This window comes from Zerene cesonia, chromosome 22 (genome assembly GCF_012273895.1).
Source record: "Zerene cesonia ecotype Mississippi chromosome 22, Zerene_cesonia_1.1, whole genome shotgun sequence".
In the NCBI taxonomy this organism is placed as follows: Eukaryota; Metazoa; Arthropoda; class Insecta; order Lepidoptera; family Pieridae; genus Zerene; species Zerene cesonia.
The window spans coordinates 562,293-578,089 of NC_052123.1; the positions used below are offsets into that span (position 1 = coordinate 562,293).

Below are 15,797 nucleotides of genomic sequence, written 5' to 3' on the forward strand. Positions count from 1 at the left end.
TATATAGGTATCTCACAGTGACACTATTCAGTTAAATTAGATAATTGGAGTCCTGCGGAACGTTAGTGCATACAGCTTTGATTCAGTTCTAACCTATAGGCTCATAAGAACTAGATTATTACCTAGGTTTCTATAACCTAGACTGATAAATGATAGTTTAACGAAATAAATTGACATGATAGTATGTCTGTTGTATAATAATAAATGATTAAATATATTTCTGTATTATATTCTGAAATGATATTCAATTTGTATTGTATATTTGAGTTATACGTCAATAATGTAAAAACTGCAAAACAGTTTTGTAAACCCAGAATCTTTTGTACCTGTGTGTGTGATTAAATAATCATCTAATCACATTTAAAATGAACATTTATTTTTGAAGGATTATGTTTGAATACCTCTGAAAAGGGTTAATTATAAAGGATTAGAATAAAAGTTCAAAATTTTATAAAATAAACTTGATTTCCGTCCGCCATTTTGCCGTGACATTTTTAAAATATCCATGCATTCACCACTCTTGCATTTATAATATTACTTTAAATACAGAAAAAATTAAATTAAATTCAGGCGTTTTTGCGTAGCGAACATTCAAACAATTAAACATTTAATTTTTAGTTTTATAGCATTGAAATGCTTTATAAATGAGAAATTTTGAAAGAATAGAAAAAATTTTTTCCTCCTCATCCTGCCTCGTGATCAAAAAATTTTTTCTATTCTTTCAAAATTTCTCAATTAAACATTCATAATAATAATTATGATTAACTATATACTTTATTATTATAATGTTTCGAAACTTTATTATCCCTAAAATTTTCAAAGAACCCTATGACACGATCTTAGCCCTCTTACCTCTGCCCTTCCTACATCTTGATATAAGTACGAACAAACAAACGAGGATTAAACAGGATTAATGAAGTCGTACAACTCCAACTCAAGCTTGAGTCCGAACTTGAGTTTGAGATAAACTCGTGTGACCCGATACGAGGCTTCAAATAAAAATTTAAAAGTACAATTTTTTGGGACTCGATTGATTCACAGATTGCTAGCAGTATACTCGCTTTTCAATTTAAAATGTCGCATCGAAATATTTTGTGGAGCGAACTTAATTAAAACAAAACTCACTTTGATTTTATGAAAATATATACTGGGGAAATATAAAATGCAGCGTAAATGGAAAAAGTATTTGCCGTTGCATTTTCAGCGGTTTTATGAAGTTGGTTCAAGATTTGGTTAAAGACATAAAAATTCCAATCGCAAATTTGATTGTGTTTGTTAAAATCGTCTCTGTTTGCATGCTTGGGTAAAACTAGAGAACTTTCAGTTTAAACCGATGGTAACACGGAGGTTTTTAATTAGATTGTATATTCCAACCGACTTCAAAAAAGAAGGAAAATCGATTTGACCATATTTTTTGCCTTTGTTACCTCATAAGTATGTAACGGGTGAACCGTTTTTTATAATCCTTTTTTTAATCGGATTTTGCCTTGCATTTGTATTTAATCTGACAGTTTGATAGCGCTGTTGTATTTTTGTTCTAAATAATTATTTTTCGTTTGCTATAAATAATATGTTCTATGGGCGAAACCGCGGGGGACAGCAAGTATATTATAAAGAAAGTTTTTTTTTGGTGTTTGTGATAGATAAACTCAAAAACTTTTCACCAGTAGCACTAGTATAGATATACTAGTATTATAGAGCTGAAGAGTTTGTTCGTTTGTTTGAACGCAGTAATCTCAGGAACCTATTTATTGAGGAAGGCATTAGGCCATATATACCATGGACGAAGCCGCGGCGGGCCGCTAGTAATATATATTAAGTATTGTAAGACAATGGTTATCTTAATAGACTTAAAATTTTAATCCTGTATCAACACGGCCGGATCCAGGTTGGAAAGACAGTAGCATAGTATCATCGGCACGGATGAGACAAGCTCGTTGTGAAAGTAGCATACCCACAGACAGAAAATCGGATACAGTAGGTAGTATGCGAAATGTTACTGTGTGGTACGGTAAGTGGGGGGGGGCTGAGGCATGGTACAAATAACATTATATAACTACCTCCATCCATCTTTTGAGTTTTAATAACATTGTACTATATTAATGATATGGGGAAGGTACTGATATGCTACTAGTCCTACTAATATTATAAATGCGAAAGTTTGTAAGGATGTGTGTGTGTTTGTTGCTCTTTCACACAAAGACTACTGAACCGATTGCAATGAAATTTGGCACGTAGGCAGCTGGACAACTGGAATAACATACAGGCAACTTTTTATCCCGATATTTCTACGTGATACGGACTTACGCGGTTGAAACCGCGGGGCGCAGCTAGTCTTTAATACAGGTTACTCCGTAACCTAGCAAAGAATCTGTCTTGAACCTTAATTGTTTGATACCAATTTGTACTGCCGCCGTGATGTACTTAGCTATAAGGTTAGGTTAAGTGATTGATTTAAAAAAAATTTAATTTGAATTTGAAATCTTTGAATTTTGAATCTAATAAACACAAACTATGATAAAAAATATAACAAACAGTCTATTAACACCCTGATAGAATAACAAGGCGCCCCGCAGTTACAAGATTAGAGACAGTGGGGTTCAATACGTGTTAATGAAAACATTATTGGTGTAATAAAAGACCCAATTAGTTTGTTAAGTCGCTATTCAATAAATAAGTTTAAGATAATTTTGTCCGGCACTTGCCTCTTTGATATAGTGGTAAATGCTTGTTGAACCGGGAAATCCTGGGTTCGATTCTCGGATGGAAAATAAGTCTCAGTCAGGATACAGACGTCTTTTTGATTTCGCGAGCTTTATATAATTAGAAAATATATGATACTGAGCCCTGGTTTCTCTAGTGGTACATATATAGCCTATGTTACTGAGTGTAAATTCAACTTTCTAATGGTGAAAGAATTTTTGAAATCGGTCCAGCCGTTCACGCGTGATGACGTGACCGAGGGAAATAGGGAATCATTTTTATATATATTCATTACTAGCTGCGCCCCGTGGTTTCACCCGCGTAAGTCCGTATCCCGTAGGAATATCGGGATAAAAAGTTACCTATATGTTATTCCAGTTGTCCAGCTAACTACTTACGAAATTTCATTGCAATCGATTCAGTAGTTTTTGCATGAAAGAGCAACAAACACACACACATCCTTACAAACTTTCGCATTTATAATATTAGTAAGAAGAGTTAGCTGCGCCCCGTGGTTTCACCCGCGTAGGTCCGTATCCCGTAGGAATATCGGAATAATAAGTTAACTATATGTTATTCCAGTTATCCAGCTATCTACGTACAAATTTCATTGCAATCGATTCAGTAGTTTTTGGGTAAAAGAGCATCAAACACATACACATCCTTACAAACTTTCGCATTTATAATATTAGTAGGATTAGTAGGATGCGAAAGTGTGTTTGTTTGTCTTTCTTTCGAGTCGCATCGCAGCAATTTTTGTTTATAACATCAAAGTATAAAAAATCGAAGTTAAGCAAGCGTTGGCGCGGCTGTAACTTGGATGGGTGACCATTTTTTTTCAGTTGCACTTCAATTTATTAGTGCTCTCGCTTAGTAACACGAGTCCTCTCGCAGTAGAACTTGACCTAGTTTTTGTTGTTTTGTAAAATCTCGTAAAGTGCTGGTACGATTTTATATAAATTTAGCATATAGATAACTACATTATCATATATAGGTCATATTTTCACACACTTAGACCTTAGACGGATCCAACTAATACTAAGGATTATCAAGCTATTAAAGATCGAGACTAGACTAAGCTTAAAGTAAATCCTCATTAAGTACTAACACACCAAGAATAACCTAACTAATGGATCTTAATTCAGACTAAGATATTAGGCATTGTTATCACGAACTCAGCCCTATCTGTTTGCCAAGGCTCAAGCAATTACCAGCAGCTGCCCCAGCTTCATCCCTTCCCATCCCTTCATCCCAACTACCAAGTAAAAAATGTAAACTTATATAACAAACAAGTTTATAATTAAGTTAGTTAGATCTCATTTAAGTGACATATGTCCTCATAAGTATAAATGTCTTAAACTTGTCTTGTATTATGAGATCCCATTGATAAATCTATGTCATAAATTTAGTTTAAGAAGTTTCGTGTACCCTTGTGGGGTGTGGAGCATACCCGTACCATGAACATCCTACTTCCTACTAATATTATAAATGCAAAAGCTTGTAAGGATGTGTATGTGTTTGATGCTCTTTCACGCAAAAACTAATGAACCGATTGCAATGAAATTTGGTACGCAGACAGCTGGACAACTGGAATAACATATAGGTAACTTTTTATCCCGATATTCCTACGGGATACGGACTTACGCGGGTGAAATCGCAGGGCGCAGCTAGTTTATATTAGTAAGGATTAACTTTACAAGATACTTCCAGTCTATGTATCTTTATATTTTGTTTTTACATATATTTTATAAGTGCTAATTATACATATACTGAAATAATATTTATCACTTTATTCAAGTTAGGGTTGCCACTAAAGCTTATTTATTTATTTTATACTAGTTTCCCGTCCCCGGCTGCGGCCGCGTACCCAAACAAAATACAGTCCCGAGGCTTTTACCCCATAGTTGCCGTTCTCGAATAAAAACTCACCTGTTTTTTCCATACATCCATACATCCATATTAACAAATTTTCGAGTTTATAATAGTAGCATAATAAATATGAAAATATGGCCTTTAAAAACATTTAGTTTTCGGTGAACAAATATAATTTTGGCAGCCCTAGGAATTTTTTCATACGTATACGCTAATTTAACGTATATGACATTTATTTAGCCACGTGTAGGGTTGTCACTTTGACGTTTACATTTCAATTATAACCCAGACCTCAAATTGTACTAAACCGTTTAATTAGTTATTTTAATATCGCTAGTAAAAGAAACTCGAAATATCTATGTATTTGTAATCTATCTCACTTTAAAATAGCATGTAAATTTATTGAGCCGTTGAGTAGTGTTGAAAAGAAACAAACAAATACTTATAAAATATTTGTCACCCGCTTATAAGCTGCGCACGGTTTCACCCGCGTAAGTCCGTATCCCGTAGGAATATCGGGATAAAAAGTTGCCTATATGTTATTCCAGGTGTCCAGCTGTCTACGCACCAAATTTCATTGCAATCGGTTCAGTAGTTTTTGCGTGAAAGAGCAACAAACGCACACACATCTTTAAAAACTTTTGCATTTATAATATTTGTAGGATATTTTTAACAAAAATCTAAACCTTGAAATAGTCAGGTCTTCACCAAAATGGGACCACACGGGAGGCACCAGCTTTCAACTGAAAAAGTATCATAAATATCGATTCATCCAGTAATGAGTTACGAGGTAACAAACACAAATGATACCGTCGAATTGATAAAATAGATAGATAGATAGATTAAAAGTTTATTAAAAGAACACATTAAATACATGACAATTACAAAATAAGACAATTAAACAGAGAAAAATTAACACACAGAGGAAAAAACCGGACGGAGACAAATGTGCACTGTGTTCTTAAAAAGGGTCTTGGCTCAGCAGATGTCAGAGTCAATGGGACCCTGACGCTGATATTCTGCCAACACCACTTGATAACATTTTTTGAAGTCGGTTGAAATTGTGTATCTGAGAGATATAATTATGATATTCTTCTAATGGCTGTAGGAAATAACACTATATCAAAGTCTATTGCAATTACAATGCGGAATGAAATCTATCATTTCCGTAGGTTTTTGTATAAAACGAACGGACATGAGAAATGGTTTTAACGGACTTTGAATTGAGAACACATTTATTATTATTCATTTATTATAAAATAAAAGATTTTTGATAGATTTTTATTAGACTATTTACGCAAAACGGCTGAACAGATCTGGATAAAACACATCATATCACCGTGCGAGTGACACCGCGGGTGGAAGCTAACTTGACATTATTTGTTCGATCTGTTATAATTACTGTGAGTGTTTATTTGATATGTAATAAAAATCTATTTTATTTTGATGAATAACTAATTTAGTGTTCTTAAAATTTTATTGTACTGTTTCAATATTTTTATACTAGTGGTCCACCCCAGCACCGCCCGTGGTACAAATATAGCCTGTAGTAATTAGAGATCACGCAAATATGCAAGGGTGAAACAATTTCCGAAATCGGTATAGTATTTCCTGAGATTTACGCGTTCAAATAAACTCATCAGCTCTATATACTAACTGTAAAGCGCGGCTTCACTCGCGCGGTATTCATTCATTTATAATCTATCTCTGTACCAAATCTCATTCAGATACGATCAGCTGTTTTCGCGTGTGAGTTACAAACATCCATCCATACTTGTAATATGTTGTTTATAATATTAGTAGGGATAGGATTAAATGAAATCGCAATTGTTAAAATTATTTTTAATATTGTTCCTGTATTAATAATGCTTATTATATTTTTATTGTTATTATAAAAGCATTAAAATAAATTTAAATATGTTGATAATTTAACAGCACAATCAAATTTTTTCTATTTCTTTAATTTTCAAATAGACACATTTCTAAAACTATTATTGCACCACCTTATTAACTGTGTCAAAAAATAGTGATGTAAATTTATAATCGATAATTAATTCTAACAAAATAACTATGAGTTTTAACTTGTAATGATAAGAAATCTAATGTTTAATGTAACTTAGCAGATAATTAATTTGAATAAAATTTACGCGTACGCGCGTTTTTATCTTTGAGATAATGGCGTCATGACACACCCTTGTTACGTGCTCGCTAGTGATGTAGAAATGTCGATAATTTAATATAACAGGAATATTTTAATTGTATCGTATTCAAAATAAATGGATAAACAATTGAATTTATATAAAAGGGGACGGAGAAAATAACAACATTTGATTATATTGGAATCATTGATCAAACTTGCCAATATTGATTAAATTCTTCTGTCTTTATTTAAATTGCTAATAATGGTTTAATCACGACAGATCCTTTTCACGTAGGATATTAACATTTGTTTGTCGTAAGACAATTAGTTACATTTGTTATCGTTTGAATTTCATATAAATATTTACTTTTTACTTTGAGTATTATGATTCGCTCTAGGAACAAGACTTTAACGTTTAATCTTATTTTTTCCTTTAAGTTCTTATACCAGTCATAGGTCAGTGTAAAACAACTTCGCAATTATTGTTGTACAAGCAATTATTTTAATTATACCAGAACGGTGGGACGAATTTTTATGACATTTTGCATAGTGATTAAACAGTCTTACGAATAGCAGAGCGGCTATTTATTCAGGTAGTAAGTGAGCAACAGAAACGGCTAATGATAATGATTAATACATGTTAATAAAGATTTATATATTCACTAGCTGGGACCCCTGACGTCACTCATGTGATAATGGAGTAAAGGTTACTTATACACTAAACATACATCCATACATTCTTTCTCCGTGTTTAAAATATATACACGGTATAAGGTAATGAAAGAATTCATAAGAGACTCAAATTCTCTCAATTGTAGAATACATTGAAGGCCACTCATAGCATTCCCGCTAACATTGTAACGATGTCGTCATATATATCAACGGAACACGTCAATTTGAGACTTCCTAATAAAGTTAGGTACTAAGGGCTTCTCTAGATTCGTGGAGTAATTACCCTGGCTCCCCTTCAATCCATTGTGGAAGCATTCTTCGATGTTTCACAATGTCAATGTCAATGCCAGTTTGGAAGTAAATAATTACTTCTCTGAAACTTCTATACCAACATGAATCTAATATGCATGGATTTTTTCTTAATATTACGTATATGTATACATAGAATTAATGTATTATGTAAAATTATGACTGCTTTATTATGTAGGAAGGAATTTGCTTTAGTGTACAGGATATCCCTAATTTGACGTTCAGGGCTGTCGAATGATTCAATTCTTTGTTTTGTTCCATTCCGGTATCCAGCTATATCCAAATAGTATAGCAAGATATTGGTTTAAAATAATGTTTTCGTATTATATATTTAGATTATGTAAAAAAAACATGTAATTGTATTATAAAACTAAGGTTTATCTATTTTATGCCCTTTTACACAAACAAGTGTGCATTAGTAAAAAAACATTTTGTGTCAGCTAAATATTCATATACTAGCTGGAACCCGCGGCATCACTCGCCCACGTACGTACCGTACACTGTACCCGGTTAAAAAGTAGTGATAATTCAGACTTCAAATATCCATACATCATCCATTCAAACATACTTACAAATTTTCGCGTTAATAATGTTAGTAGGATTATCTACTTCCTTATGGAAAATAACGGTCAATATTACCCTTTTTTGATCTGGATAGAGATAATTGGTAATTACAAATCAAATCAGGTGCAGTCACGTACGCTCCAACACCAATCTTCTGTGAGGTTGTTGTAATTTTCCAGAATGTACGATCATGTCCCACATTCCGTCAAAGAAAGTGCGTGCGTCATTTTGAAGATCCAAAAAACATTATCATAGCCTTAATTAAAATTAAACTATAAATCAATAAATAAAAGTTACACACTGTAACGTTACAGTACATTAATACTATTAACTTGAACGCATACTAAAACACCATAAAACGTTATAACATACAAAAACTTAAGCTGACGCAATAAAGAATCGATATGACAGTAAAATGCAACACTACTCAGAATAATGTTATTACATTCTTAAAGTTAAGCTGCAAACGTCAGTTACGTTTGATAAAGATACCTTACCTTCAGTACATAACGCGACATTCGAGGTCGCGCACGCGGGCGTTTATACGAAAAAAGTTATCGATACTTCCTTCCGAACGCACACGTCACTATTTCGTATTCCAGCGGGAACATTCGATTTTCGAAATCGCCGCCACTATTGTTTTATTTTTTTAAACATTACTCCGTGCCAGTTCAGATTCTCAGTTCTGTGACCACGTGTCGGCAGTAAAACCTTTTTTCGAAAACAAAATGAAAATTATCCGAATACAGCATTATCTGTATTTCGCTATTAAGTAACAATCTTGAGTGAAAAGTGTAAGCAGTATTAACCACGTGTATTTTCAAGGTAAGGTTTTATTATAATTCTTGATATAAAGATACTATAATAACTTTGAAGAAACAGTTACAATTTTAAATAATTACCGCTGTTGCTTGCAACGCCCCTAACACGGTTGTTTCAACGGACAGTTTGTTCAAATGTTTTCTACTTATACAACGTTTATATCTATGTTCGTAATTTATTTACTTTTTGAAATTTGTTTTAATGTTTTTTAATCGTTCTGTTAAATAGTTACTTGATTATTTCTAGAATAAAGAGGAAAACTTGTTACTATTGCCACAGAATACTTAAGAGTACTTGTACTACTGTACTATTACGTAGTAACTATTCACTAGTCTGTGCTTTTACTCTATTTTGTAGATAAGGAACGGGATATAACCTATCTCTGTTGCAAATTTCATCGAGATCTGATTAGCAAATATTTGCTTCACCCTTCTTCGTTCCTCAGATGAACAGAATGTTAATCTAATTTATGACGTCATGAGATAAGAAAATAAATTTGTGTTAGATTTTATATGAATACTAGCAGTCCGCCCAGGCTTCGCCCGTGGTACGCCTTTCTTCAATAAAAGGACTGTCTAACACTGAAAGAATTTTTAAAACAGACCAATAGTTCCTTAGATTAGTGCGTTCAAATAAACAAACAACCTCTTCAGCTTTATAATATTAGTAGAGATTGGACGATCTGGTTAGCGTGGTAACCTACTCGAATTATATATAATAACCTCTCTAATGACTATTACCTTGGGTTTGATACCATAAGAAAAAAGTTATGCACATATTCTATAAGAGATTAAGAAGTAAGCAGTGTAGTAGTTTGTTTGTTTGTTCGCGCTAACTTCAGGAACGATTTGAAAAATTCTTAGTGTTTAATAGTATTTTTTGAACGAAAGATCTATAACATCTTATAGTTTCTTTATATAACTTTTCGTTTGTGTTTTTTAATATACAATGGAAGTGTGGAATGCATTTTATTTAGCCATGCCATGGGGTTTCACCCACGTGTTAACATAAATGCCTTTTTTCATAAATAGACTATCAAACGCGGAAATAATTTTTCAAATCGGACCAGTAGTGCCTGAGACCAGCGCCTTCAAACAAACAACATTTTCAGCTTTATATTATTCGTATAGAAGTGTGTAATAGGTAAGAATTCTGACCCTGAGGCATTTGCAATTATTATATTTTCACTATTATTAGACTAAAAATTTTAAGAGTAAATAAATAAATGTCGAAGTAAAAAAAAATATAGTAAAATAAGTCTAATTTTTAGTCTTAATGTAGTAATAGATATAAACCATATCAAAAAATCTATTTTTTATCGAACTTAAAAATCTCCAACATCCTAGTTACTCGCAAAGCAGATATAAGATAAAGATGTCTAGATCAATACTTCATACCAGATCCTAACTCAATCTGGTAGGCTACCTAAATAGGCTACCTATACAAGGCAATGGGACTACCTCATAAACTTATACGAAGATATTATGAAAGATAACTCAGCAACAGTTGTATATAAATCGCGAGCACTTTTTGTGCTAGCTTTATAGGTATTTCGAAAGTCTAGACAGCTAACCTTGGCTAAAAAAATAAGAACGTCTGATTCGCCTTTCAAGATCAACGTAACTGCAGTTTAAATAGTACTTAAGTTAACATTAAAGTATCAATTAAATTTCCATTTAAATATATTCATTAACTTACTTTCTATTTTCGTTTGAAGAAACTGTTTTTTGCATAGATTTTTAATTGGAACTAGCTGCGTCCCGCGGTTTCACCCGCGTAAGTCCGTATCCCGTAGGAATAGCGGGATAAAAAGTTGCCTATATGTTATTCCAAATGTCCAGCTATCTACGTACGAAATTTCTTTCTTCACGTAAAAGCAGAAACCGAACATACTACCGCTAGCGTCATAACCATTTCTCCCAACCACTGTACCAGAAGGTAGTATATCTAAACACAACATAATATAAAACAAAGTCGCTTTATCTGTCCCTATATTCTTATGTATATTTAAATCTCAAAAACTAAGCAACAGATTTTGAAGAGGTTTTTTAATAGATAGAGTTATTCAAGAGGATTTTATATTTATAACTAGCTGCACCCGGAAAACGCTGTTCTACCTTACTCTGATCATTTAGGGGGATGAAAAATAGATGTTGGCCGATTCTCATAGATACCGGATAAGCACAAAATTTCATAAGAATCGGTCAAGCCGTTTCGGAGGAGTATGGCAACGAAAACTGTGACACGAGAATTTTATATATTAGACTAGCTGCGCCCCGCGGTTTCACCCGCGTAAGTCCGCATCCCGTAGGAATATCGGGATAAAAAATAGATGTTGGCCGATTCTCAGACCTACCCAATATGCTTACCAAATTTCAGAGGAATCGGTCAAGCCGTTTCGGAGGAGTATGGCAACGAAAACTGTGACACGAGAATTTTATATATTAGATAACATCCATTGATCTACTCCGAATTTACGTACGAAGCTGCGGGCAAAAGCTAGTACTGTACATATTAAAATGAATCCGCAAGAATCTGCAAAGAATTTTTTAATCCACATAAAATGTATTATATTTTATAATCGTCCAATTGGTCACGTATATAGTCAGTTATTAACCGTAACTGTTGCATTCTTAAAATGTTTATCGTCTAAGAAATTAAGTTGTTGTAATAAATATAGTATTTAAAACTGATGTAATTTATAGCGTTTATAACTAGCTGTTGGCTTCACCTGTATGTTTGTATGTAACCGACTCTTAGACCCACATCAATCAGATTTAATTCAAACTTTGTACACTTATCAAGGATCAGTGACAATACAATAATTTAATTAGTTTATTTCATTCATAATCAGGATACAATCGCCAGGTTTAAATAATTTACGTATAATTTGTATAAAGTCAAGTTTTTTTAGTTTTTTTACTTTATTTATTATTACTATTTTAATTATATTTCATTATGTTGCCCCATGTCCCGTGGGGTGTGTGTTAAGTCTGATGCCGCTACGTCAAGGATCAAACCCAGGTCTTCTAGATTCGTTCGTGAAGCGTTCACCATTTGAACATAGGTGATAAAATGATAACAAATCATTCATTCCGATTTTATTATTAAAATGATAAAATATGAATCATAATTACTTAGAGATCTCTCTTTGTATTAATTAAATACATAATTAATTTGAAAAACAAAGGGTTAATATTGATATTTAATTACATGTATAATTCAGTGAACAGATTAAAATATAAGAACTCTTATTTGAGTTTAATGGCTTAAGTCATTTTTCACTTACAGGAGTATTTAAGTTGAGATTAAGTACAGAAAGCACTTTCACATTCTGAAGTATACAGTAAAAGCTAAGTGAACTATTATAACGAGTGTGCTTAATTTCTACCCACTTATATAATAGATGTAGACCGCCTCCTTGGTACAGTGGTTAACGCGTGAGCGTAGAACCGAGGGGTCCTGGGTTAAATTCCCGGTGGGGACGCAAAAATATCTCGGTCTGGCAGGACACAGAAGGCTGATCACCTACTTGTCCGTAAAGGAAATCGATCAGTGAAACAGATGTATATCATCTGCCCCATGCCCCATTAGGGGACACGAGACTTCACTTTATATAATAGATGTGAGGGTTTCTATGAGATGTATCCTACTAACATAAAAACGCGAAAGTTTGTTAGATTATATGGATGTTTGTATATGTTTTACGTAAAAACAACTCAATAGGTTTTAATGAAACTTTACAGTTATATAACTTATACATCAGAACAAGATACGAGCTATATAAATACTTGTTATTGCCCGTGGGCTTGTCCGCGGGTAACCGCGCGTCGGAGCCTTTATATACGTGTTTAAATTAAGTCACAATATTTTTTTCATTATAAAATGATTCCTCCCATATCTGTTGTTCGTATCGTGCTAATTTCACAGTTTCTCTTCCTATCTTCTTTCTTCGCGTTGAAAGAAGATAGAAAGAGAAAGACAACACTCAACCGCCTTCTTCCTAGTACAATATAAAAAGTGCATAATCTATACTAATGTTATAAAGCTGAAGCGTTTCTTTGTTTGAACGCACTAATCTCAGGAACTACAGGCCCGATTTGAAAAACTCTTTCAGTGTTAGATAGCCCATTTATTGAAGTACGCTATAGACTGTATATTTACCACGGGCGAAGCCGGGGTGGACAGCTAGTGCACTAAAACTAAATACTTGGCAAAGCCAATCCCAGCGAATGTCACGTGAACCAAGTATACTAGTACATATCATATTCAAAATGTCGATTAAACATTCGACTGAATACCCATTCAACAGAATACCTTACTCAATAAATATTTAGTTGGCATTTATCAATGAGTGAACGCGCGTGTCAGCAGTGTGAAGAAATTAGTATGCCATTTGGAATTCTACGAAATTATATCGCTGATGCATTGTTTGTCGCAATAATTCAATTGTGTTTGATGTGCTTACGTAAAGTATTATCATTGTGAGTTCAAATTAAACTATTTAGGTATACAAGGAGTTAGAGACAATGTTAATTGTTTTATTTGTTTATACTTTTATATAAAACTAGCTGCACCCGGCAAACGCTGTTCTGCCTTACTCTGATCATTTCGAGATATGAAAAATAGATGTTAGCCGATTCTCAAACATACCCAATATGCACACAAAATTTCATAAGAATCGGTCAAGCCGTTTCGGAGGAGTATGGCAACGAAAACTGTGACACGAGAATTTTATATATTAGACTAGCTGCTGTAACTCCGTGTCCGTGAAAATCGGGATAAAAAATTGCCTATATGTTATTCTAGTTGTCCAGCTGCCTACGTAGTAAATTTCATTGCAATCGGTTCAGTAGTTATTGCGTGAAATAGCAACGAACATACAAACATCCTTACAAACTTTCGCATTTATAATATTAGTAGGACAGTAGGATAGGATATTAATATGGAATAATTTATTAAATATTTATATATTTATTGAGCAATTTTTTTTCCTGTTTAAAACAAAGTAAGGAAGAAATTAAGTTCACGATCGGTTTCATACAATCTCTTCCTCGTCGAGTGGCCACGTGTTGTGGCCACAACACGAGCGATTTAATTATTTAATTATAATTTAGATACTTAAATACTTATCATTGATATATATTTTGAAGAAGAAGTTATGTATGTATTGATTATCCTTTCTCTAAAAAAATAAATAGAAAAGAGTCCTTCTTAATGATGGAATAAATAAATTTAAATTTTTGTATTTACACATGACATTAGATACGTTTAAATCATATTTATATACATAAATAATTAATAAGATAAGGTGTTTATTTTATTGGTGACAAATAAAAAGTGTTCCAATTTCTATACATTAACAAAATTTAAAACCAAACGCAAGAAAATACTATGTATATATTTTTTTATTAACTAAAGCCAACAGTGGTATGACTAATACAAAAATATAAAAAAAATATTTAAAATCAAGACCTAATACAAATGAAGGCCCGTGTCCCCTAGTGGGGCATGGGGCAGATGATGTACATCTGTTTCACTGATCGATTTTTTTAGGGACAAGTAGGTGATCAGCCTTCTGTGTCCTGCCAGACCGAGACATTTTTTTTGTGCGTCCCCACCGGGAATTGAACCCAGGACCCCTCGGTTCTACGCTCACGCGTTAACCATTGTGCCAAGGAGGCTATTTGAATAATAAGAAACACAATTTGAATAATAAGAATATACATATCAAAGTTATTAAAGGCAAACTACAGATTAAATCAATCATAAGTAAGTAAGTGAAGTCCCGTGTCCCCTAGTGGGGTATGGGGCAGATGATGTACATCTGTTTCACTGATCGATTTTCTTTACGGACAAGTAGGTGATCAGCCTTCTGTGTCCTACCAGACCAAGACATTTTTTTTTGTGCGTCCCCACCGGGAATCGAACCCAGGACCCCTCGGTTCTACGCTCACGCGTTAACCACTGTACCAAGGAGGCGGTCTGGAAATCAATCATAGTATACTATAATACTATACTATACTTACTATCCTACTTCCTACTTCCCACTAGTCCTACTAATAATACTATAAATGCGAAAGTTTGTAAGGATGTGTGCGTGTTTGTTGCACTTTCACGCAAAATCTACTGAACCGATTGCAATGAAATTTAGTACGTAGACAGCTGGACAACTGGAATAACTTATAGGCAACTTTTTATCCCGATATTCCTACGGGATACGAGCTTACGCGGGTGAAACCGCGGGGCGCAGCTAATTACACACATATACACAAAACGAGTACAAAATGATTTTAAAAACATTGTTACACATTATTTGTTGTTAAGATTAAAATTATAGTAAATAACAGACACATTGTATGTGGTACTCGAGCACGCTTCAGCACGAATTGGGCCAGCTCGCACCGGGGAAGTACCACACCCCCACAGAAGACCGGCGTGAAATAGCATTCTGCTGTGTTTCGTTCGGTGAGTGAGGGAGCCGGAGGCCCATTTCCTTTTCCTTCCCCTTCCCAGTCCTTTCCTTTATTCCTCTCGCCAATCCTTTCTTAATCCCTTACCAAAAAGTCGGCAATCCAGACTTTTTGTGAAAGGATTTGTAGAGGCGTAAGGTCTGCAATGGACCTTACGCCTCTCTAAATGTTCATGGGTGGTGGTAGCGCTTACCACCAGGCGTCCCACCAGCTCCATTGCCGACTGTGACATAAAAAAAGAC

At 33.9% G+C, this 15,797-nt stretch overlaps 1 protein-coding gene across 2 annotated transcripts in view; it reads left to right on the forward strand.

The window, feature by feature from the left end:
* Nucleotides 1–8,750: 8,750 nt before the first annotated feature.
* Nucleotides 8,751–15,797, forward strand: part of LOC119836123 (neural/ectodermal development factor IMP-L2-like) — a 43,729-nt gene continuing 36,682 nt past the window's right edge. For both annotated transcript variants that reach the window (XM_038361379.1, XM_038361377.1), the window contains exon 1: nucleotides 8,751–9,085. The gene's annotated coding sequence lies outside the window, so the exon portion shown is untranslated. The remainder of the gene's footprint in view (nucleotides 9,086–15,797) is intronic.